General features: G+C 37.3%; 2 pseudogenes; both read left to right on the top strand.

Moving 5' to 3' along the window:
* The first annotated feature begins 3967 nt into the window (after positions 1-3967).
* Positions 3968-6918, top strand: LOC143565233 (uncharacterized; annotated as a pseudogene).
* Positions 6919-20636: 13718 nt separating this feature from the next.
* On the top strand, positions 20637-23259 carry LOC143565252 (uncharacterized; annotated as a pseudogene).
* Positions 23260-26371: the final 3112 nt, after the last annotated feature.

Raw genomic sequence — 26371 nt, 5'->3', positions numbered from 1 at the left:
AAAATTGTCAGTTAATTTGATAACAAAACTTGTTTCTTTTAGTGCATTGAATATATATTATTCTTTTAAGTATCTAAAAACTAATATTGCAAGATATTTAATTTGATCCCTTCCTTTGTATTTTCTGATAAATGTTAATAATCAATTGCTTGTGGTTTTAATTATATATGTGTTGAAAGCAATTATTTCTAGTAGTTTTAATTGTTGGGACTAATGTTCTCAAAAAAAACATCTTCTAAAATGCTTATATTTATCTCTAAACATGGCACGTCACATGAGATCGAGAGACGCAGTAATTGATAACATATGTGTCGTTTATTAGAATGTAAAAAATATCATAGTATATGTGATCGAAAATAAGAGTGAGCTACAAGCATGGACAATATGTTTTTGTCTATTCACTTCCTTTTGTTTATTTATTTATTTGGGTATTTGTAATTCATAATTATTTGTTTGTGGTTTTAATTCGTATATGTGGCTGAAATTTATTGTGTCTAGTAGTTTTTATCGGTGAGAGTTGAGACTAGTGACTAAATTATAAAATGTCTTATAAATGATTTATAACTTTTTTGTATTTAGTTTCTAAAGCATGAGGCCTATGTTGCTTCAACGACACATCATAAGGTCATGAGGTGAAGTCTTTGATAACAACACTTGAATCGTTTTATGGGACTGAAAATAATATTGTTGTAAGTATTATAAAATTTTTTACGAAAATAAGAGTAAACTACAAGTTTGTTCTTGTTTAATTATTGGGAAGTTGCTATAGTCAGATTTCTTATTTTTTTCATATTTGTGGTTCATAATCAAATATTTATGTTTTTAATGTATATGGGGTTCAAAACAACTATTTCTTATAGTTTTAAATTTTGAGACGAGACCAACAGTTTATAAATGTCCTTAAATTAAAGTTAATTACACTAATGGTCCATCTTGTTTGGTCATACTACAGAATAGTTACCACTTTTCTAAAGTTACACGTATCATAAATGGTTTTTGGAATGAATGACGATTGACATTTTTCTTAAATTTGAAGAAAATTACCAAAATAATCTTAATAATTAAAAAAAATAATAATAAAGAAGCAAATATTAGGAAATTAGTGGAACCTACATAAAAAAATATAATGAAAATAAAAGAAATATTAATTATGGGACCTAGGTGCCATTAAACAAGAATAAAAATATAACCCCCACCCTAAATTAATCCGACAAACCTTTGAATGCATCAAATCCTTTGAATGCATCTACTTTCAGACCAACATCTTCTCGAATTGAAGTAATCTACTTACAAATTTGGTTTGGTCGAATTGAACAAAAGGTTGGACGGGTATCTAGGATTGGTCTTTTGAGTGAAATCAAACTTGAATGATCGATATTGATGAAACCCGAAAGCAGGGGCGGGCCATGGCCAGTAAAAACAAATTAAGGCTTTAGGCCTGTTGGGTCTCGTTTTGTTTATATTAAGTCTTTTGTATTGTTTAGTATGTTTGGGCTTCTCTTGTAATAAATAAGTTGGGCCTGAGGCCTTTGTACTTAAGCCCATTGGGTATTTATGTAATTTAACCAAGTCTCACACCATGCTTGCCTATAAATAGCAAGCATGAATATGAGACATACAAGCTTTTTGACAAACAAGTTTCTAAGTCTCTCTCTCTCTCTCTCTCAAAAGGCCGAAATAACATACACCACAAGATCCGAGACCAAGGTGACTTGATGTGATATTCCGCTAGCTCCAAGTTTGGTTGATCCAAGATAAAGTTGTTAGATCCGACCCTTTCGGGACCTACAAGGCCCATACTTAATTAAGGCTTTCAAATCCAAAAAAAAGTTATATATAAATATAATATAATGGGTAAAGTAAAATTAAAGTAATGTATTGGTATGGTGGTAGGCTTAGGTATTACTAAAGTATTGGTCATTAGTTCAAAACTTGTAATAAGCAATTTTTTTCTTAACAATTATCATGAAAATGCCACAAAATCTTATTTCGTTTTAGGCCTCCAAATTCGTTGAGTCCGAGCCCGAATGAACTAGAACCGAAAGAAATTCGAATACAAAATGTACTCATAATGCGAATTTAAAGGACTTGCTGGTAAATCTCTCAAAGTAAAAGAGTGAAGAGAGAAAATTTTTAAAAAATCATGTTAGTCTTTTGAAATGAAATCGGGTCAGGTACAAGTTATTTTGCCACGTTTTGTTAAGAACCCATATTAATGGTTGTCTTTGTGTTGGTAGTGGTCTTTCTCATGTTTTAGCCGTTTAAAATATGAATAAGATTTGAACAATTAGGTGTTTTTCCCACCTGCAAAAGATATATGCCTGTTTTAGCAATTTTTGTAAGCAGCCTTTACATGTAAAAAAGCTGTAATAATTTTCCGTTTATAAAAATAAGAGTGATTATCAACTGACCAAATGATTAAGAACCTAACTATGTAGCAATGTTTGAACTTTATATTCTTCTTTACTAGTAGTTATTAAGCTTTATGAAATGATTACAACTTTTTATTGATAGTGTATATAACATTGTATGATTACAAACCTTAAGACCTTATATTTTACGACTAATAACAAGAATCCTCCAGAGAACAATTTGCAAAGAATCGATCATCGAAGAGACTAGAAATTTGCACCAAGTTATTAAGAGCCTAAGAAAATCCAAAAAGTAGCCCATGATCAAGATTGATGAGAAGAACCCAACTGGGAAACCAACCCAAGTTCCCTCCCATAAAAGCCATGATTGTTTCTCGTCTTCATCATCTGTTCCGCCTATCTGCAGCCTTGTCACCTGAGGACAAGTAACCTGGATCTGCATACCACACAAACCGCTGTTGTTTTCGAAACCAGCCATAGTGTCAAATTGCTTGCCAGTGGGAATCTTACCTGTTAGCATGTTATTGCTCACATCTAGAACTGTGAGCTGGCCGAGCTTCACTAGCGAGTGAGGAATAGAACCTGAGATTTCATTGTGTGACAAATCCAAGCTTTCAATGTTCTCTAGATCACCCAAAGACACCGGGATATGCCCAGAAATCCTGTTGTATGAGATATTAAGCAGTTTTAGGGATCTAAGTTTACCCAACGATGACAGGATTTCACCACTTATATTGTTGTATGACAAATCCAACAAAGAGTGGATGCCATAGTTACGGACTACTAGGCCTTGAAAACATCCCTTCCAATTCACAATCAAGTCCCAGCTCCAAGAATAAAAATAATCTAAATATAGATTGTTCAAGCGTGTAGATTTGTTGAAAGGTTCAATCATTCCTAAAAGATCTGCTATTTCTTTTGGAACACTTCTAGTCAAGTTGTTATGGGAGAGATCAAGAATTCGGAGAGAACTGAGGTTGGAGATATTTCTAGGGATATAGCCTTCAAGGGAATTGTTTCTTAAGACGATAACTTCAAGAGTTGGGATATGTGGAAGTGTCTCATGGAAACTCCCGGTAATATTGTTTTCAGGGATATCAAGAATTTTGAGGTTAATCAATTTAGTAAAATTCCAAGGAAGATTTCCACCAAAATTATTCCACCCTAGATAAAGAAATTCGATTCCGGTAGGAAAGTACACAGGGATCTGACCAGAAAAATTGTTGTGGGACAAATCTAGGTAAAATAGATCAATCTTGGATATGGATATCGGAATTTGTCCTAAAAAATTATTTTTTGACAGATGAAGAAAGTTCATGCTTGTAGCTTCACCTATACTTTCAGGCAACTCCCTGGAAAACTTATTCTGAGACAAATCAAGAAAACGTATATTCGCACTATTAAATAGATGAGGTGGGATTGGCCCCATGACATTGTTTTCTGATAGATTTATTATTTCAAGTTTCCCATCTGTGAGAAAATCTGGGAATCTTCCTTCAAGTTCGATCTTGCCTAGATCAAGCGCAAGCAAGTCCTTCTGTGTTGAAATCCATTTGGGAATTTGACCAGAAATATTACAAGAAGGCATATAGAGCATGTGCAGACTGCACGTCGGAACAATCTTAGCTGCGTTATTCCAAATCAAGCCGCTCCCACCAATGAACAATTCTTTGAGAGATGTGATTTTGAATAGCCAAGTTGGGATTTCAGCCCATACTATTAAAATCATGGAACTCGACTTCCGATTGTTGCTTTTGGGAGCGTGTAGATTGCACCGGAACCAAAACTGTCACAGAGCTCCACCTGGATGGCTTAGTTGTTCCGCTTCCTGATATCAATCCCACTCCGGTTTTTTCCGATATCTTGGCTCCGCTTTTTCGTATCAGGTCACTTAAGAAGCTTGATATCTCTCACAATTATTTTCACGGAGATATCCCTGGAGATGGGTTTGTGAATCTCACGGAATTGGTTTACCTTGACATGCAAGACAACAATTTCAACGGCTCCATCCCAAGCCAACTTTTTTTGTTGACGGATTTACGCTACTTGGACTTGAGCTACAATTTTCTCGAGGGGAAACTAGGACCTGCACTTGGGTCTTTTCGAAGATTGACTACATTGAATTTTAGTAAGAATTCTTTCGAGGGTCGAGTTCCTTCTCAACTTTTCGATCTTGAATATCTACGAGTTCTAGATCTGAGTTATAATTTTCTTGAGGGGAAATTAGAACCTGAATTCGGTTCTTTCCGAAACTTGTCTACACTTTGGTTAAATCTCAATAGTTTCCATGGTCTGATTCCTCCTCAATTTTATGAACTCAAATCTCTTCAAGATCTTCGTCTGATTCATAATAATCTTGAGGGGGAACTAAAACCTGAACTAGGGTCTTTTGGGAATTCGACGTCCCTATGGTTAACTAGCAATCATTTCCATGGTCTGATTCCTCCCCAACTTTTTGAACTCAAATCTCTTCAAAGTCTTCATCTAGGCAATAACAATCTTGAGGGGAAATTAGGACCCGAAATAGGGTCTCTTATCTGACGACCCTATGGTTAAATAACAATAGTTTCCATGGCCCAATTCCTCCTCAACTTTTCGAACTCAAATCTCTTCAAGATCTTGATCTAAGTGACAATAGTCTTAACGGGAGTTTAAGCCCTGAAGTTGGTAAGCTTCGAAATCTTGAAACACTTTTCTTGAACGCTGATTTTCTTTCTGGAAAAATACCTGAAGAGATTGGAAACTTAACCATGTTAAGGGCATTTTCCTTACAAAAGAATATTTTCTCTGGTGTAATCCCATCCGCAATTGTAAACCTCAAGAAACTAGAGGTTCTAGATTTGTCTGAAAATTCTTTCTCAATGCAAATTCCAAACTTCATAGGAAGAATACCGAGCATGACCGCAATTGACCTGAGCAAAAACCAGTTCACTGGGCCAATCCCATCGTCAATGCAAAACTTAAGCAAATTACGAATCCTTCGGCTCCACGACAACATGCTCATCGGAGAAATCCCAACTTGATTATTCGAAATCAGAACTCTAGATGCTCTGTTCATTGGAGGAAAGGGAAACCGCTTGTTTTGTAATAACAAAGCTAAGGTTTTCCCAAGATGTAGTCTGCGTATGTTAAGTATGTCCTGTTGTAACATTTCTGGTTGGTTTCCAGATTGGGTTACGTCACAGAAACATATGCATATGCTTGATTTGAGCAAAAATTAAGTAGAGGGCAGATTCCCATATTTTCTCATTGACACTAAAATTGAAGTAATATAAACCTATCAGAAAACAACCTCAGCGGATTACTCCCACCTCGTTTATTTGGTTCCGTGAATTTACTATCCGTTGATCTGTCTCAAAATAATTTTTCTGGGGAGTTGCCGGAAAATATAGGTAACGCCAAAAGGATTGAGCTACTTAGTTTGGCGGAACATAACTTTTCAGGACAGATTCCAGTTTCCATTTCCAATATCAATAACCTACGGCGTCTGGATTTGTCCAACAACAGATTTTTCGGTGTCAATTTTCCTAGCTGGGGGGATGAATCTAATTTGTATTTCTTAGATATTTCCTACAACAATTTATCTGGTAAGATCCCAACGAATCTTTCAAGAGGAATCGAAATTCTTTATTTGGGTGGGAACAAATTTTCTGGCAATCTGCCTTTGAATTTGACTCGGTTGGTCAAACTCAAACTTCTTGATATTCATGAAAACATTATTACAGGGAACTTACATGATACTCTCCCTCAAATCCCAACTCTTGAAGCTCTTATTCTACGAAACAATTACCTTGAAGGATATATCCCCAACAATATCGCCAACCTGAGTTCTCTCCGTATTCGTGATCTCTCCCAAAACAACCTAACCGGATGTATTCCACAAGCGATAAAAGACCTTCCAAGAATGATCAAAACTCCACTATTATCAACATCTTCTGGCTATTCACATTCCATTAGGGCATCCTCCTTTGAATATAATGTGCCTAGGGACTTGATTGTAAACTAGAAGAAATCTTTTCAAGGCCTAGCATATCGTAATCTTGAAACCTATGTTTTGTTGGATTTGTCACACAACAGAATACGTGGAGAAATTCCGTCAATGTTGGGCAATCTCAAAGCCGTAAAACTGCTCAACATTTCACACAACATGATTTCTGGGCACATTCCAGTGTCTTTTGGCAATCTAGAGAATATAGAAAGCTTAGATTTATCACACAATGATATCTCGGGTATGATTCCTCAATCGTTCGTAAATCTTCGCCAACTTACAGTTCTAGATGTGAGCAATAATAACCTAACCGGTGGGCAAATGGACACTATGACTGGTTTTGGAAACAACACCAATTTATGTGGAATGCAGGTTAACATCATTGATGTGAATCAATCTTGGTTTCTATGGGAGGGAACTTGGGTTGGTTTCCCGTTCGGGTTCTTCTCAACAGTCTTCATCATGGGCTACTTTCTGGATTTTATTTGGCTCTTCAAAATTTGGTGAAACTTTCTTCAATGATCAATTCTTCATTGATCTCCATGCATGTCATGTAAGTTATCCTACAATATTAAAGGTTTATATCTTTGTGATCATAAAGACTTAAAATAAGCCCTCTATAAAAAGTCGTAATAGGTGGTCTTAAAACAATATTTGTGAGCATACGTATTCTTGTGATGTTGATTTCTCTCCATCAACCGTGTAATCATGTATGAATAAGAACACAGTGCGCTTAAAAAAGATATACGTAAAAGTTTCGTGCATCATGCATGGGCTGAAGAGTGCCATAGATGGCCTAAAAACCCATTGAATTGGGCTTAAGCTATATAGAAAAGGGACCAAAAGCCCCCTAAGCTTTTGTCCGAAGCCCACAGAGATAGCCCAAAACATCTTCGCGCACAAATGTCATGTCTTTCGATTCTTGCATGTGTTTGAGATGGCTTAAAATATCTATATAACTATGTCCTATAAAATAGATTAGTGGAGAAACTCAATAAAAGTACGTGTTCACATTTGGTCAGTTGATAAATCAATTTCTTTTTGTTATGATTTGATTAGTGTTTTGTAGCCCGGCCCGGCCAATTGGACCGGGTCAAGGTAATGGGGCCGTTTTCTTAAAACCCGGCCTAGTGACCCAACGGGTGATGGCGAATCGGTAAAGCCCATTTTTTCATTTAATCCAACATGAAATGCATACCAAGATTCGAACTTGGGTCAGTTCCGATATAGAAACTTTAATAATTACATTATGAGCCAGCCAACTAAGCTTTATTGATGTCTTTATTGATCAAACATAAATAAAATTGAAGTTTGTTATTATTATTATTTTTGGTTTTTATAATTTTTTTATGTATATATATATATATATATATATATATATATATATATATATATATATATATGACGTCCGGGTGAATGTTCAAGCCGGGTCTGAAAACATTGGATTTGATCATTCTTAAAGCTGTTTTTTACATATTATTAGTTTTAAATTAATCAACTTGTGGCTATTAAAAATTTAAAAGTTTTTTAAAAATCAAACGAAATTTTAATTAAAGAAAATAATTATGTCTATTATAGATTTGAAGACGGAAAGAGGGTTTTCTTTCTTTCTTTTTTTATTTTTTTTAATTGGGCGGTGAACATAAAGTTGAGTATTTTCCAATGTTGAGACCGGACCGTTTCGGCCAGTCCGGTTCTATACAGTTTGCTCGGTTCCTAGAGAACCGGTTGGTCCTTACCAGTCTGACTGGAAAACCGTACCGGTTGAACCAGTTTTACTATATAAAAATATTTTTTTTTTGAGAATTTTTATTTTTAGCCCTAACCGCCCTTATTTATACGAAAGTTGTTCGGCCGGTACCTGTCCGGTTCACTGTCCGATTAGGTTATTAAAACATTGGTATTTTCCACTAGAGTTGACTTGACTTGATAAACCACATAAAGCTTTATAACCGTTGCTGGAGCATTATAAATCAAAGATATAACCATCATGTCCACCACTGTAAGCACAACCCTGCTAATGTTCTCATCTTCTTCATCCTGGTTTCTATTCCAATCCCATCATTTTTTTGTACTTCTTATGATCTAAAACCATGGAATGTGACTTCCGATTGTTGGCTTGTTGCTCTTGGGAGGATGCACTAGAACCAAAACTGTCACCGAGCTCTACTTTGATGGTTTATTCATTCCGCTTCCCGATATTGACCCGGTTATAGTATTTTCAGATATCTTGGCTCCACCTTTTCATATCAGGCCACTAAAAGTACTTGATATCTCATACAACTATTTGCATGGAGATATCCCTGGAGATGAGGTTGTAAATCTTACCAAATTGGTTCATCTTGACACGAAAGATAGTCGCTTAAATGGCTCCATCCCCTCCAACTTTTTTTTACCGATAAATTTACGCTACTTAGACTTGAGCAACAATTCGCCAGTGCATTTGGGTCTTTTTGAAGATTGACTACATTGAGGTTAAGTGGAAATTATTTCGAGGGTTTGATTCCTTCTCAACTTTTCGATCTCAAATCTCTACGAGTTCTTGATCTGAAATATAATTATTTTGAGGGGAAATTAGTACCTCAATTCATGTATTTTTAAAATTTGACTAGACTTTGGTTATATGGCAACAATTTTAGGGGCCCGCTCATTCTTTGTTAGGTTTAGCGCACATGAACCGAACACAAAACACCAAAGCAATAACGAAAACGAGGATTTACTGTGATTAAGTCTAAACTGACATACGTTCACGGTGACAACTAGGTATGCTTTATTGACTGGCAAATAATTACAAGTACATGGCGTGGTATAAATTAGAGACTGATCTAGGGTTTGTAAATTATTAAGCAAGAAATCTAAACTAGATTGGACTTGGGCTGCTGCTCACACTCATGTCCTCTTTTGATTTAATATAATAAACCAGCCTAAAACAAGGCCTACGAACCAAACAATCTTCCACTCAAAGGCCTTTAACACTTTCATTTGCGCTCCTGGTGATACTTCTATAATCTGAACATTAATCATTACAAGGCCTCGGGCCAAAACACTATTACAACAAAACGAAAGCTAAGTAAATTACATCGTGATTAATATGAAATAATACAAAAGACCATATTAACAAACGGGGCCCTACCAACTTGATGAAAGAGTCTCGACATACTCAATCCTATAAGGATATTGTAGGCCTAATATTATTGTTAGGATTGTATATGTCTTTCAGTTTGCTTATAGTTGGTTTATTATATACTCAATATGTTTATTTTGTATGGTAAAAGCCCATTGGGTAAGTCCACTTAGGCCCATGAAATGTAAACCTTGGAGAAATGGGACCTTATAAAAGGGTTACTTTCCCCCATTTCTCCATACAACTTCCTACAAAACCTCACCTTTTTCTCTCTTTTGTGTTTGCAAAACTAAGATCCGAGATCCGAGTGTTGTTAGTAATTTCTACTAACTTACAACACAGATTGATCCGAATAAAGTTGTGAGATCCATTATTTAGGACCTACAATTCATATTTTCGGTGTTTGGATATAGTGGACCCTGTTCAGTGTCGTGGCTAAGGTTGTTTGGTGTTTGGCTTAAATTTTATTTTTACTTTTTTTCGGTCTTTGGGGATGGATATTCGGTGCTCGGTATTGTGGGTGTTCGCTACAGTGTTCGGTATTTTTGATGATTGGTGTTCGGTATTATTTTTGTGTGTTCAAGTTTTCGTTATTTGATGGGTAATCGGCATTCAGTTATTCTTGTTCAGTTTCATCCAAAAGATTAATCTTCAAATCCGATGCTCTAAAGAAAGTAGATTGATTTTCCTGTCCGATTTTCAAGGTTTGATTACCTCTCCTACTCTCGATGCCCTATCAGCCTTTTGTTCATGATCAAAGCAAACTTGCAATTAGCTCACTTCAACTAGAGAAGAAAATGGAGCTGGTGATCCGAAGGTCACAGTATTAAAAGGAATATTGTCGAATATTTGTTTGGGTGGATTGTTATTTCTTTTATACTTGTGTCGTGACTTGTGACTTAGACTAAATATTTATTTAATTTTTATTATATTTTTAAGTGTTCCATTATTTTACTATAATATGCTTTTTATTTATTTGTATTAATAAAGGTATTTTGGTAATTTCCTTCTAACCGGAAAAAATTTTAACCTTCACTAACTCTAAGGTAGTGTTTATTATGGATGAATGAAAAGCAGAATGGAATGGATTATTCCAGATGAATGAAATAAATCATGTTTGGTTGACATGGATTAATGAAATGAACCATTCCATTAGTAACATAACTCTTTACATTTCTAGAATTTTCATTCATTTGATAAGAGGTGTTTTTTATCATTCCTTTTAAGGAATGGATAAAACTCAGTTCTTATTATATTATTATTATTTTTAATATATTGAGATTATTATTAATATATTATAATTATTATTACTATTTTCTCAAGATTATTATTATATTATCAATAATAACACTATAATTATTTTACTATCATCATTCTTTTTCTTTCTTACTATTATATAACTATTATTATTATATTATTAGTATTATTATTATTTAAAATTGGACGAGTTAACACTTTAAAACACGCATGATAACTATTATTATTATATTATCAGTATTATTATTATTTAAAATTGGACGAGTTAACACTTTAAAACATGCATGCGTGATTCAATTTTTTTATAAGTATTTTTGTTTGATTTAACTACCTCGCCACAGTGTGAAAGCCCTAAAACTAGTTATTATTAATTTTCATATTATTATTAATTTTATTTATTGTTATTACTATTACTAATAATAATAATATTAACAATAATAATAATAATGTTAATAATAAAGTGATGAATTAATCATTTTATTCATATATGTTAACCAAACAAGACAATGGAATGATAATGGTCCATTTCATTCCTTTGTCCATTCTATTATCCCATCCATTCCATTCATTTTTTCATTCCACTACCCCACACCAAACAAACCTAAGTATTATTTATTTTACGTTCAAATGAACAACAAAGACTATACTTAGTAAATCTACAAAAGTAGCGACTAATATGCAATATGACCAAACAAGTTGAATCGGCAGGACCAAACTTGTAGTTTACTCTTTGTAGGTCCCGAAACCGGATCCGACAACGAACGGCTTTGTTCTTGATAAGTGCTCGAGACGGGTGTGGTGAAATCAAACGACCGAACGAAAACAAATAAAGATAATATAAACGAACGATCTCGTATCGGATAAAAGATTTGTAATATTAACGAACCGACCCCACCCAAGGTGAGCTCCCCTTGGGTGGGTGATTTATACCTTACAAAACACACACTAAAATGAAGTACAAAGTTCCTATTTATAGCCTAACACATAATCTATAAGCTTTCCCGCTAAAGTTAAACGCGTGTCGAAACTCTTGTCTTGTGTCCGGTTTTATCTCAAAACATCGTCGAACCGTGTCTCGCATTTTCGCAAATCATCTAGATAACCGAAGCTTCTTCAATCACCCCCTCAAGGTATGATCCACCTAATTCATTCATAAAGACGTTCTCGCTTCTTTATCCATCTCGGATCTTAAGCAATATAGGTTCAGAAGAGCTTGACGAAATACCGAGGACAACGATCAAATGACAAAGCTTATTATTTCCGTGAATGAAATTATTTAAGTAACTCACCCCTAATAAATAAGTATCCCATATACTCATATCCCACATTTCTGGTTGAAAGGTTAAGCAATTTAATTCCCTGTTAAATCCAACTTGTTCAAAAATTATCACCGTAATAAATAAGCATCCCGGATGCTCGTATCCCACGTTTTTAAGATCCAATTATCGAACGCCTTGAAAATAACATATAAATAATATGCTTTGAACACGGTCCAATAATGACGAAACCCAAACAAATTTGACTTTCTTCAGTTTGGTTAATATGAAAAATAATTATTTCTCGGCCCAAAAACTATCTTGCAAGCATGTGGCTCGGCTCACTATTCTTGTTGTTGAACTACCTTTGTATGAGCAGGCCCAAACTTGACAGTCCAAAATAGATCTCACTTACTGATCCATTTTCAGCTCATGCACACACTAGGCTAAGCATCTAACCCAATTCCTTTACAATTCATATTAGGCCCAAAGCAGGTTTAATGAACACCCAGCCCAAGCCCATTTCCTTTTGATAGTTTTAGGGCACAAGAAAAGTAAAACATACTTCCTCCATCATTATCAACAACTCAGCCGCCACCATGTTAAGACCTGCCGAAAAATCGGTCACCGGTGATTGGCCGCCGGAAAACCGGATTCCGGCCACCACGTCCATCACCGCAGTTAACCGACATCACCAGCTCCACCCTAGACCATCATCTTTCATCAGACGATACACCGGCAATGGATGTGTCCATCAAAATCCTTTGCCGGAAAGTCGATCTACCGGCACAGCCACCACCAACATACGGCTGTAAAACCGTCGTCTTCACCAACAACTGCCAGCATCCATCACCCTCCTGCTCTTGTCACCATCATCGCTGCAATGGTCACCTCCGCCATGGCGCCCTATCACCACGGCCACCCTCTATCACCACGACCACCGCCTCTGTTCTTCTTGTTCAACTTCTAAAACTCAATAAAAACCATAAACGAAACTTTAAAGTGGCGGTGAATCCAGATCTGTGAACAAGACGAGCTTCAAACACCTTTATTTTCTCGGATCTTCAAACTTTATTTCCAAACTTCTAACTTATTTTCAAAACTTCAACGGAATTAACGTCTCGGTTTGTAATGGCGGAAATAGAACCCGAATATCAAGAACAAAGTTGAATCAGTTGATTCAAACCCGCTCTGATACCAATTGTAGGTTCCGAAACCGGTGTCACACCCCAACCTTCGACGGAATATGCTGGGGTGCAACATAATTGTATCATAGCTCAAAAGACACTAAAGTAAAATACACGTGTCAATATTTAAATTCTTTATTTCATAAATCAAGTAAACAAAATCACAACCATTATCTCGAAATAAATAAACATTACAACTAAAAATAATAGAAATAAAGTTCATCATTATTTATCATGAATCCTAAGGCCCAATCTACTCTTTAATATCTTGTTTCTTCATCCCAAAAAGCTACATGTGCCATGCGTGAAAATACATAGTTTGTGTAGGTCCCAAGGTGGCTGGATTTAACAATAGTCTTGGATCAACCGAGCTTAGTGCTAGTGGAAATCACACTAAGCCACCTAAGCGGTCTTGGATCTTGAGATGTTATTTTCGATTGGTTTGTGAGAAGGAGAGAGAGAACCGAAAGAAAGTGAAAGAGTGTTTTAATCAAAAGGTTTTTCTTTTAGACTATCAACAACAACCTACTTCTCATGGCATGCTTCCTATTTATAGGAAAGCATGCATGAGAAGTAAGTCACATCGAATGCCCAATGGGCTTTACAACATTATTTATCTTGGGCCAATTACATCCAAAACTAATAACTAGAGCCCAAAATACATAAAAACAATACGAAAGACTAAACTACCAAAATGGGACTAACAATCTCCCTCTAGTCTTTAGTATTGAAACCCGTCGGTGTCATAGACCAAACATTCGTCCTCGGATAGTGGAAGTTCAACAAGTCTACGAACGAACTTGTTGAAAGCTTTAACTATCCGGTTTGTATTCTGACGTCCCAAGTCCTCGACGGTTCCCAGTGGCTTGAGGTAGAGCTTCTTCACATCTTCAATGTGTAGACCCATAAGCTCATGCTCGTCAAACACTCGAATCTCGTGCATATCACGGCAGTGGATGACGGCCTTACCGATTTTATTATCAAACTCCTAGTCAATGAAATCTCGGAGAGTGTTGGGAAGATAAGGCTCGCCGTGATAAATCTCGTGACTGTCTTTCGGTGCCCTGTATCTCCACATGGTGCGAGGCTCTCCTGTAGCTGGATCTATCTCCTTTGGGTTCTTGTATTTGCGACCCTTATTCGGCTCGAAATCTTTGTAGCTCACTCTTGATTGACGATGGAGAGAGTCTGGGACCCAGCTTTCTAACGTACTCCCAACTGCATCGTGGCCTAGAGCTTGTCAGAGATAATTGATGTCAAGCTCTGGTAGCGACTTCAGCTCATGGTGGTTGAGATAGATTAGATCGCCGCTATATTGTCTGATGGCCCAGATACTATTCCTCTTATCATACTTTGCATAAACGATCAGCGAATCGTCATGATAAGGGTAATTGAGCAGGCGGGCACATGCACGACTTGACACAATGTGCGTCTTTCTCTTCTTCTTAGGTGGTTCCTATGTCAAGTCGGCTGTTGGATTAGAGACTAGGTCGGCAACAGGAGTTTCTGAACCTTGAACTTGAGCAGGCTGAGTGTTGGGATTGGGTGAGTAGTTGATGTAGTCATCTTCAATAAAGACATCCATAACACCTGCAAAGTCATTAGGAAATAAATCTTTATACATGTCAGTGATCTGTGTATCATGCTCCCTGACTTTGCCAGCCGAGTCGTGAGCAGCAGGGTCTTGAACTTCATATTGAGTGTGTGGAGGTGATTGAGTGTTATCTCCACCTCCACCTCCTGCTGCTCTGGCTCCTCCGTTTCCACCATCTCCGCCCTCATCATCACTATCGTCATCATCATCGAAGCTATCATGAACGTCATCATCGTTATCATCTTCTTCATCATCATCATCCTCTTTCTCATCTTCGTCATCACCATCATTTCCACCACCAACACCACTAGACTGGCCGCCCTGTTGTACTAACCGACCAACAGTCACCTCACCTTCAGATGCTACAGCGTGAACTCCTCGCATAGTCACAGATGGACCTGCGGTAAGCTATGAACCACCGACTTGAGAAGTCTCACCAGACCTTCTCCAAGCCCCAAACACTGCGTCCAACCTATTCTCCAGACCATGAAATTCATCTTCTTGAATGCTCATAAGGTCTGAGGCCGCCTGGTACTTACTCACCATGTATTCATGCGTCTTGAGTTGTAGCTCATTCAGACGATCTTGCTCCTTTATCTTTTCTTGTATAGCCTCCATCTCTGTTTGCAGTGTATCGAGAGAGGCGGATGAAGCAAGCTGATTTTCTAAACTTGTAACTCGGAAGTTTGTAGCTTCTTGTTCAACATTCCAATTCCTATTAGCATCCTCAATCTTCTTATTTAAACTTGATCTGAGGGCACTGGTACTTGGTAAGTCTCTTTCAATTGTAGCCAATCTGTCACCTAGTCTTGAATGATCTGCTCTCAAATTCGCGTTATCAGAGGCTTCACGGTTCATAAGTGCTTGCAGATTCTGGATTCGGGTGTGGAAGGTGTTGGTCAATAATCTCTGATTTTCAGCAAGTGCGTCACTTGCTTCCTTTTGCTCTTCCAACACCCTTATACTTTCCCTTAGAGCCGTTTTCTCTTCCTCATCCTCCAACACCTTCTGTTTCATTTCTTTAATAAACTTGAGGAGCACAATTTCTCGCTCCGTCCTCTTAACGTTGGATTCCTCCAGTGCGACGATCCTGTCGAGGATAGGATCGGCGTACACTGGAGGTGTCGAAGACATTCCTCGGGAAATGGGTTTGGGTGAGATAATGGTGGATGGTGGGGTGGTGGACATTGTGGGTGGTGAGGTTGTTGGCAAAGGTAGGATGATGGGTTGGGTAATTGATGTGTTACAAAACACACGTCTTTTCTGCGCCTTTTTATCTACGTATTATATTTTATTTTATATGTTTTTACTTGTTTTATATAGTTTTTACATATGTTTAATAATATTGTAGGTTATGGGTGAAAGAAAGAAACCGAGCATTCTACGAGCCTTTTACGCATACAAGTTCAAGACAAAAGCTCAAGGCCCGGTCCATATGCATCATGGAGGCCCAAAACTTACATTATATTATAATATAAAAAGAAAAAAAATAGTCCCTTGAAATTTGTTTTCTCTACGTTAAACAGGAAATGATATTATTACCGAGTAGTGGTTATTTTATAACTTCTTGGTGTTTTCAATATATATATATATATATAATAAATAAGAACAGTGCCCATTAGACCCGCACGTAATGTATGGTAACCGAACGGTTTAGACTCAGTAATCGTGTGTCGGTAGGCTCAGCCTTTAAGAATGAAATGGCGGTTTGGTTGTTGCCTAATTGAACCTTTTAAATGGCCTGACTTCAGTGGGAAACATCTTAGGGGTTTTGTTTGTTTAACTAAGCTCATGACAGGACTGGAATGAAAAGACGGGTCATACTCAAGCCTTGTGTCACATGATCGTCTGTATATTATTTGTATAATCTTTTGTATATGTGTCTATTCCTGTGAAGCTCCGTACTTTGTTGCGCGGTGGCGCAGACCTGAACGTTGATGCTAACAGAAGACAGTTTTGCTCGGCCCACTGTTGCGCGGTGGCGCAGACCTAGTCTTGATGCATTTCTGTGGTTTCGTCCAACATGGTTTAAAAAAAAAAAAAAAAAAAAAAACAAAGCTACCATGAAGGAAACTACTGTCGGTCGATCTTGACCAAGCTAGAGTTAATAGGTTGTATATGAGTAGAAATGTTTTAATCATGTGGCAATAGGTTTAAGTCAAGTTGGGGTGGCTCGGCCCGGTAAAACCATAATGGAATTGGTGAAGTGGCAGCAGGGCTTTTAGGTGTGGGTTCCACTTAGTCATACAAATTAATAAAATTGTCATGCCTTATTTGCCTCGGTAAGTATTAGGGGCATTGGTTTAAAGTGGACAGTAATACCGGCAATCGACCTGATCTAGCTTGATCACTTGTTCTAATACTTTAAAAAGAAAAATAATAATAAAAATAATAATAATAATAAATAAATAAAACCAAGAGTTGTCGGTTAAAACTCGGATATGATCCTGTGTAGTATTCTTTTTCAGGGACGAAAAAGTCTTCAGTGTGGGGATATTTGATGTGTTGCAAAACACACGTCTTTTCTGCGCCTTTTTATCTACGTATTATATTATATTTTATATGTTTTTACTTGTTTTATATATTTTTTTACATATGTTTAATAATATTGTAGGTTATGGGTGAAAGAAAGAAAGAAACCGAGCATTCTACGAGCCTTTTACGCGTACAAGTTCAAGACAAAAGCTCAAGGCCCGGTCCATATGCATCATGGAGGCCCAAACCTTACATTATATTATAATATAAAAAGAAAACAAAAAGAAAAAAAAAAAGAAAACATATAGCATCACACAAATAAAATAAGTACAAACTCTACAACTCGGGCAATCTCCCGAGTGATGCATCCATCACGTTTACGTCTCATAGAGCGAGTCAAGGTTGAAAACCTCGACCGTCTGATCAGTAATCGGCTCGCCAGTGTAGTGCATCAGTCCATCACCGTTCACCATAAATGTCCCGCCTTTATCCTTTATCTCCACAGTGCCACCCGGGAAGACCTCAATATTCATAAAAGGACCTGACCAACGGGATCTCAACTTTCCCGGGAATAAACTCAACCGGGAATTATACCATAAGACCATATCCCCACACTTAAACTGCTCAAGACCCTCTAACTTACGATCCTGCAGTTCCTTCACCTGCTGCTTATAACAATCTGAATGCGCGTAAGTATGGTCCCGTAACTCCTCCAACTCAAGCAACTGATGAACACGATGATCTCTGGTAGATAACTCAGAATCAAAGGAAGATGACTCAATGTCAGCATCAGGGGGTGTTCAATCAAGGCGACCATCTCAACCTCCAGGATCTCTCTATCTAGGATATGTGTGTCTGAGGCGGGGCCTCCACCGGGGTCACTCTGGAAAACTCCCCCACATGAGTCATGATCGTATCAATGAAGCATAGGGAGTAATCAATCGATTGGGATGCTTAGATGACTGTCGAACGTCAAACGTGACGTTCTCATCCCCGACTCGAAGGATCAGTTTGCCATCGCGAACATCGATCAACGCATGTGTGGTGGCCAGAAAAGGTCGGCCCAGAATGAGTGGAACATTATCATCCTCATTCATGTCAAGAATAACGAAGTCCACCGGGAAGATGAACTTACCAATGCGAATGAGCATGTTCTCGACAATCCCACGCGGATACTTCACGGAACGATCAACAAGCTGGATACTCATCCTGGTAGGCCTCGGTTCGCCTAAACCCAACTTGCGATACACAGGATATGGCATGAGATTGATACTGGCACCAAGATCTGCCAACGCATGAACCACTGTATCATCACTCAAGGTGCAGGGAATTGTGAAACTCCCTGGATCGGCTCTCCTTCTCTGGTAACTTCCTCTGTAAGATAGCAGAACAATTAGCACTCAAAGGGGTGGAAGCGGCCTCAGCTAACTTCTCCTTGTTCGAGAGAATATCCTTAAGGAACTTTGCGTGTTTAGACATCTGAGTGAGTGCCTCAAGGAATGGGATATTGAGGTAAAGCTGCTTCAAAAGATCAAGGAATTTGGAGTTCTGCTCCTCATCTCTATCTCTATGGACTCTCCCGTGGTATGGCAGTCGGGGTTTGTAAACTCTCGTTGGCTCGCTAGGTGACTGCTGTCTCTCGGCCTGTGCTGAACTCCCTGGGATGCTCCTCTTATGCACCTGGGCCGACGGAGACTCCATCTGAATCTCCGTGTGTAAAGTTTGATTTAGACATGAAATAGGTTGTGTTTAAGGGCTGGAAATATTGATTAATTTATTGCATGAACCCCGTGTGTTGATTGATTAGTTTTGTATTGATTGATTGGTGCATTGTTTGATTCTAGACTTGGTGTTTAGGGTTTGTTTGCGGTAGGAACAACCGTAGGGTTTTGTTGCATAATTAATTGGTTAAAATACAGCGGTTAAACACCTTCCTTGAGACCGAGAGGTGATAGGAAGTTAGGGTTGTCTCATTGCCTTTGCATGCTAGAATAAGGATTGCACGAGAGCGAGTTCGTTTCTTGTCAGGTTTAGGTGTTTGAGCGACTAGTTGATCTATTTTGGTTTAAGTTGAATTGTTCCTCTATCTATGGTTGTGTAGTATTCATTGCCATTAGGGTTGAGTGTTGGTGAGACCGAGAGGTGATCCTTCATTAGAACACGTTAGCAATTGTTTACCGGTTTGGTCGTTTTAGCCGATTTTGAGTAGTTTAGGCTTGTTGAGTGAGACCGAGAGGTAATCCAGTGAGCCCGAGTGATCATTAGTCGTGTCATCTTTAGAGACCGTTGTCTTGATATGATTCAATCCATTAGCTTGTTAGACCTACAATTTGATTTAGGTAGACGTTTTTCTCCATCCTAAGTTAACACAGTTAGTTTTCCGTTAAGTTTTCTATTTTTGGTAATTTTTGTTATTCAGTTAAGTAAAAATCAAAAATCAATTAAATATTATTCTAAGGTAGGTCTTGTCTAGGGTTAGTAATCATTAGCGTCTTACGTGTCCACGTGTTCGATACTCGGACTTCCTAGATCTATACTACTTGCGATCGGTACACTTGCCGGTTGTGTGTGGTTTTAGGATTTTCGTTTTATATTTAAAGCTTAGTTGTGAGGGTCATTATTATAGGGTCTTTAGACACACATCAAGTTTTTGGTGTCGTTGCCGGGGACACGGTTTTAGGCGTTTTGAGAGCAATCCGAGTTAGGACTTATCTTTTGTGCTACTTATAATTATTTTTGTTTTATTTTACTTATTTGTTAGAATAGTTTAGATAATCTTATTTCTAAGTACAGTTTTTATGCGACATACTCGATCTCGTGGACCACCCGACATTGAAGCATTCCCCGAGCCAGAGAGAGTTTCGTGAGAGACGTCGTCCCGTTTCACCCTCATCCACTTCTTCATCCGTTGACCAACCCGACGATAGGGATAGGATCATGGGCGACACACCACCGAGGAGGACAGTTGCGTATCGGGCCTGACCGGCCAATGCTGGAGCGAGATCCAGCATCGCACCACCCGCCATTGGAGTTGCTACGAACTGGCAGATCCCGTCGAACATTCTAAATATCATTGCTCATTCTGCTCAGTTTCACGGGTTGCTTCATGAGAACCCGAACTCTCATCTCACTCGCATCGGCGTATTTGCGACACTTTCCATCTTGTGGGCGTTTCCGAAGACGCTGTTAAGCTCCGCGTCTTTCCATTTTCATTAGCTAATCAAGCGAGTATGTGGCTCGAGTCCCTCCCAGGGCTCTATAGCTACTTGGGCTGCCATGCAGACCCAATTTCTTGAAAAATACGATCCTCCGGCTAAGGCCGCTCGTTCCCTACATATAATCACAGTTGCGCAGGTGCAAAAGAATCAAACATAAGAGCCACCATGGCCACAATCATAAGCACACCACTGCTAATACTATCAATCTTCTTCATACTCACTTCCATTCCAATCCCATCACTCTTTTGTCCGCCCCATCAAAAGGAAGCACTTATGCGCTTCAAATCCACCCTCACCACCATCACCAATTCTACTTCTTTTCTGCCCATACTACTAAAATCATGGAACTCGACTTCCGATTGTTGCTCTTGGGAGCGTGTTTATTGCACCGAAACAAAAACTGTCACGGAGCTACACCTGCATGGCTTAGTCGTTCTGCATCCTGATATCAACCCGGGTCCGGTATTTTTGGACATCTTGGCTCCGCTTTTTCGTACAAGGTCACTGAAACTACTTGATATCTCATACAATTATTTGCATGGAGGTATCCCTGGAGACGGGTTTGGGAATCTCACCTTACTGGTTCACCTTGACATGCAACAAAACTATTTCAACGACTCCATTCCCAGCCAACTTTTTATGTTGATGAATTTACACTACTTGGACATGAGCTACAATTTGCTTGAGGAGGAAATAGGGCCAGAAATTGCGTCTTTTCAAAACTTGACTACATTACGCTTAAATGGCAATCATTTCCATGGTCAGATTCCTTCTCAGATTTTCTAACTCCATTCTCTTCAAGTTCTTGATCTAAGTGGTAACAATCTGGATGGGAAACTAGGGCCCGAACTAGGGGCTCTTTGGAATTTGACAGCACTCTGTTTAGATAACAATAATTTCCATGGTACGATTCCTCCTCAAATTTTCGAACTTATGTATCTTCAATATCTTGCTCTGAGTTATAATAATCTGAAGGGAGGTTTAAGCCCTGATGTTGGTAAGCTTCGAAATCTTGAATCACTTTTCTTGGCCGCTGATTTTCTTTCTGGTAAAAATCCCTGAAGAGATTGGAAACTTAACCAACTTAAGAGAATTCTCTTTATTTAACAATTATTTCTCCAACGAGATCCCATCTTCAATTGCTAACCTCAAGAAACTAGAGAGAGTGTACCTGAGCTACAATGAATTTACTGGACCAATTCCATTAACAATGCAAAACTTGAGCAAGTTAGCAACGCTTGGGCTCCATAACACCATGCTCACCGGGGAGATCCCAGCCTGGCTATTCAAAATCACGACTCTCGATAAACTGTTCATTGGTGGAAACAGCTTATTTTGGAACAACGAAGCTAAAATTGTTCCGACATGCAGTCTAAGCATGATCTCTTTGGTTTCTTGTAATATTTCCGGTCAAATTCCCGAATGGCTTTCAACACAGAAAGAGTTGATTTTGCTTGATTTGAGCAAGAACAAATTGGAAGGAAATTTCCCAGATTTTCTCACGGAGGGGAAACTTCAAATAATAAATCTATCAGAAAACAATCTCGTCGGTCCAATCCCACCTCGTCTATTTGAAAGTGTGTATATATATTTTCTCAATTTGTCCGAGAACAAGTTTACCGGGGAATTGCCTAAAAATATAGAAAAAGCTGTAAGACTGAACTTTCTTTGTTTGTCAAAAAATATTTTTTGGGGACAAATTCCGATGTCCATATCCAAGATTGATAACTTACAAAATCTTCCAGACTACAATTTTCCTTTCGCGGGAGATGAGCTAATTTATCTAGATTTGTCCTACAACAATTTCTCCGGCCATATCCCTATGTATTTTCCTAAAGGAATCAAATTTCTTTATTTAGAGGGGAATAAGTTTAGTGGAAATTTGCCTTGGAAATTAACTAATTTGGTCAATCTCAAAATTCTTGATATCCATGATAATAATATTAGCGGAAATTTTCATGAGACCCTTCCACTAATCCCAACACTTGAAGTTCTTGTCTTAAGAAACAATTCTCTTGAAGGATATATCCCTAGAAATATCTCCAACCTCAGTTCTCTCAGAATTCTTGATCTCTCCCATAATCACCTAGCTCAAAGTATACCACAAGAGATAGCAAGTCTTTTAGGAATGACGGAAACTTTCAACACAGCAACACACTTTACCCTTTCATTTTGCGATTTTAGTCTCCAAACTAATATCTATTCTTGGGACCGGGACTTGGTTGTGAATTGGAAGGGATGTTTTCAAGGCCTAGCAGTCCGTAACTATGGCATCCACACTTTGTTGGATTTGTCACACAACAATATATCTGGTGAATTCCCCCCATCATTGGGAAAACTTAGATCCCTAAAACAGCTCACTATTTCCTACAACAAGATCTCTGGGCATATTCCAATGTCTTTGGGTGACCTAGAGAACATAGAAGGCTTGGATTTGTCACACAATGAAATCTCGGGTTCGATTCCTCAATCACTAGTGAAGCTCAGCCAACTTACGGTTTTAGATGTGAGCAACAATAGGCTGACAGGTAAGATTCCCGTTGGTGGGAAGATGGACTCTATGGCTGAGTTGAATTATTATGAAAACAATAGCGGGCTATGTGGTATGCAGATCCGAGTCACTTGTCCTCCTGATATGCAGCAGGTAGAAGAAACAAACAATGATGATGAAAATCAATCATGGTTTTTATGGGAGGGAACTTGGGTCGGTTTCCCGGTTGGGTTCTTCTTGTCTATCTTGATCATGGACTACTTTCTTGATTTTCTTCGACTCTTCAAAATTTGGTGAAAACAATGTCTGATTCTTCGCAATATGTTATCCAGAAGAATCATGTTATTATTCCTACAATATAGGTTGTTACTTTTGTAATCATACAACGTTATTGTACACTATCAATAAAAAGTTGTTATCAGTTCATAAAGTATAAATTATTAATAACTAGTAAAGAAGAATATTAGGTTCAAACATTGCAAACAGTTAGGTACTTAATCAGTTGGTCAACACAAAATCAGCTGTCCAGGTTCATTTCTAAATGTATTTACCTGACGATTGGATTCATTTTACAAGTGTATCCCATGAGCTCAACCTGTAAGTTGTTGCTTCAAACCAAAAGGAACTTTGTGTTGCTCGCTCGCACTCTCTTATCAATTAACCAAATTCAGGGTATGTTTGGCAAAACTAGCTGGAAGCTGAAAACTGGAAGCCGGTAGCTAAAAGCTGCAAGCTGGTAGCTGTAGCTGTTAGCTGTTAGCTGTAGCTTTTTAGATATATTTAAGTGTTTGGCAGAGTAGCTAGAGCTTTTTAGATATATTTAGGTATTTGGCAGAGTAGCTGGAGCTTTTAATAAAACTAATTGGGTGCCAGCGCGGTGCGGCGGAGTGCGCGCACAACCTGAGATCCACCGCATAATCAGTGTCGGTACATGATTCACTTGATATTAGTGCACGCATAACCCGAATGCAGAGGTGTACTTCGTGCAAAGGCAGCAAGCATGTAATCGTGACGGAAATCAAGAAACAAAGCTAAAATATACGTGATTTTAAATAGATAGTTTTTTAAACCAACCTCTTTTGATTTGAAACCTTTCCGACCCGACACCGTTTTTAATCTGAAACATGTCTGACGTGGCCTCTTTCGACCCAAAACCGTACCGACACGAACCGAACTAAATTAACCTTTTTTATCGACTCGTTCCGACCCTAATTTGGTCTTACACATGACCCGAGCTCGTCTGACTCGACTTGTTGCCAATCATAACCGGTAAAGAAATATATCAATATCATACTCAAATTAAAGAGAATAAAATGCTCTTTTTATGATGTAATGTGTTTAAAAAAATATTAACGTGTGAAAAAGTTATGGACTTTTAAAGTGTCATGGGGTGGTTAGTTTTGATAAGGGTAAAATATGTAACTATTATATAAATTAACAAAAGTTGATGAAAGTTCAAATACCAAAATTGTAGATTCAATTGTAAAAGCTTATAGCTTTTTCTCAAACGCTAGTAGTAGTAGCGTTTAGAAAAAGAGTTTTTTCTCCTAATACAAAAGCTTCAAGCCCATTGAACCAAACAAGGTTTTTTGTTAGGTAGGAGCTTTTTCTTAAAAGCTTGAAGTTTGAAGCCCCTAAAAGCTTCTAAAAGCTCATTGCCAAACATACCCCAGTGTTGGTTATATAGAAGCTACCACTTGTGAACCGTTAATAATAATTTCAGAAATCCAAATTTACTAACGCGAGGATACATTTACTTGAAAACCGAGATTAGTGCTTCGCTTACGTGAGATGTTTTATAAAAAAAATTATAAATAATAATGAAAAAATGACATATAAATATTTATAAACTCTAAAAGAAAGTGATCAAATACAAGTCTCATATCTAGAATCTTGATAATCAAACAATTTGATTTCTAAGTAGGAAAGAAGTGCTGATTAAACACAAAACATAATTGCAGACTATATATAGTAATCCAACAGCAACAATAAATCAACAAATCATATACGCAGTGAACAGTGGACGTTGAAAAAACAATTGCATACTAATACAAATCAGATATGCATCATCTTCAACTCTTAAGTCTCAGCCACAGATTTTTGGGTTTTCCAGAATTGAAGCCGAATTTGCGTGTTTCATTTTTTGGATCGGGTTCTGACCCGCACTTTTTTTCATCTTTTGGATCGGATTCCTTCAATGAGCTTAAAAATTTTAATTTAAGTCTCCTTTAAAAAGACCCTACACTGTCAGCAAATGAAGTAATGAACCTTAATGTTTTGATGCACTTAAGACTTGGGCCGAAGACTGGAAATTTGTGTATAAAAAGTAAAGTTTTCGGGCTATTTTTTTCCTTTTTTCTTTTTCTTTTTCTTCTTTTTTTTTTTTAAATTTGAAATTGAACACAAAAGTTTGTGTTATAAAGTTTGGTCACAAAGATTTTGTTTTCTGTTTATTTATTTATTTATTTTTATTTATACTAATTAGTTTTCATTTTTTTGTGAGTTAACCACAAGTTTAACTATTAGTATGATTTCCATTTTTCATGTTTAACTAACTTTCGAAAAAGTTACATACGCATGTCCGTTTTTTTCTATCTCGACCATCTAGTATAAACTTTGTGACAAACCCAACTGATATATATTAACATCATACTGGTATATAATTTATTTTATGTGCTTCAGCCGATGTAAGAGCATTCTCATCCCACCTTCTATCTCTAAACAAAAAATTACACTAAAACTCACTATATTTTCTCTCTCCATTTTAATTAAATAATATTTTTTATACATTTTATCATTACCTTTTCTCTTTCCGTCACTCATAAACACTTTCAAAATATATTAAAAAATTATAAGGAATGAACAGTAGCTTTTCAAATATACAGAAAAATCACTACTTTTTCTAAAATATAAAAACTTTTCACTAATAACACCCTAAATCACTCTCTAAATTATCAAAATGTCCCTCACACAAAATTAGAGGTTAGATGAGAATGCTCTTACTACTTACACAAGTAACACAACAAAACTGTTTATATTCACTTTAAATCTTGATCTAAGTCAAAGTAAACTCGAGTGCCTCTTAAAAGAATCAGAATTATAATAAAAAATAATATACGTGATGTAGAATATTATATTTAATTTTCATTTTGTGGGTTTTATCATTGTCCCAACATTTGCTGGTAAAAGAAATAATAAATAAAGTGTGTCATAATTTATGTACAAAAAATATGAGAGTACCAATTTTCTAGAAATTTTACCTTTTTATATAAACAAATTATATTTATTAATCGCATAGTATATAAGGACTGCTATATATTATCTTGATTTGAGTGGGAACAAATTGGAGGGAAATTTCCCATATTGGCTCGCTGGATGTATTATATCTATCAGAAAACAAATTCAGCGG

This window comes from Bidens hawaiensis, unplaced genomic scaffold, assembly GCF_021521415.1.
Source record: "Bidens hawaiensis isolate Kalapana, Puna unplaced genomic scaffold, B.hawaiensis_p1.1 tig00022310_1, whole genome shotgun sequence".
NCBI classification, from domain to species: Eukaryota; Viridiplantae; Streptophyta; class Magnoliopsida; order Asterales; family Asteraceae; genus Bidens; species Bidens hawaiensis.
This window is presented reverse-complemented; position numbering and strand designations above follow the sequence as displayed.